The sequence below is a fragment of the Nematolebias whitei genome, chromosome 10 (assembly GCF_014905685.2).
Source record: "Nematolebias whitei isolate Nwh7 chromosome 10, NemWhi1, whole genome shotgun sequence".
Lineage (NCBI taxonomy): Eukaryota > Metazoa > Chordata > Actinopteri > Cyprinodontiformes > Rivulidae > Nematolebias > Nematolebias whitei.
This window is the reverse complement of record NC_056507.1, coordinates 1,301,128-1,301,926: the sequence shown is the minus strand read 5'-3', so window position 1 is coordinate 1,301,926 and position 799 is coordinate 1,301,128. Positions and strand designations below refer to the sequence as shown.

Genomic DNA, 799 nt, shown 5'->3' with positions numbered 1-799 from the left:
GGGGGCACAAGCCCATTTTTTTCTGCTTGTTTGTTTTTTAAAACGTTGCCATGAAACTATTTTGTTGATTTTATTTTATTAATTTTTTAACAGAAATGTGGAGTTTTTTTAAACTAAAGAACCTCAAAGAGTTCAAATATTTTTTTAAATTACGTAAATATTTTATTTTTATTTCAGGCTGAGCTCGCTCTAAAAGCCTGAGTAATCTATCGTGAGGAAAAAACATTTTTCCATGAGGAACATGAAAAGTCATGAAGTTAAAGGGCAGTACTGTTGAGCAGAAGAACACTTGGTGTCGGTGAGAGAAGGGTTTTCAGAAGAGGCACAGATGAACTAACGGAGGACGTTTAGAGGCACAGATGAACTAACGGAGGACATTTAGAGGCACAGATGAACTAACGGAGGACGTTCAGAGGCACAGATGAACTAACGGAGGACGTTTAGAGGCACAGATGAACTAACGGAGGACGTTTAGAGGCACAGATGAACTAACGGAGGACGTTTAGAGGCACAGATGAACTAATGGAGGACGTTCAGAGGCACAGATGAACTAACAGAGGACGTTCAGAGGCACAGATGAACTAACGGAGGACGTTCAGAGGCCCAGATGAACTAACGGAGGACGTTTAGAGGCACAGATGAACTAACGGAGGATGTTCAGAGGCCCAGATGAACTAACGGAGGATGTTCAGAGGCCCAGATGAACTAACGGAGAACGTTCAGAGGCACAGATGAACTAACAGAGGACGTTTAGAGGCACAGATGAACTAACAGAGGATGTTCAGAGGCCCAGATGAAC

The 799-nt window shown here is 42.4% G+C and overlaps 1 protein-coding gene across 2 annotated transcripts in view; it reads left to right on the top strand.

Annotated features, from left to right (window-relative positions):
- Positions 1-799, top strand: part of LOC119416047 (suppressor of tumorigenicity 7 protein homolog) — a 78,905-nt gene that overhangs the window by 2,827 nt on the left and 75,279 nt on the right. The window lies entirely within an intron of this gene.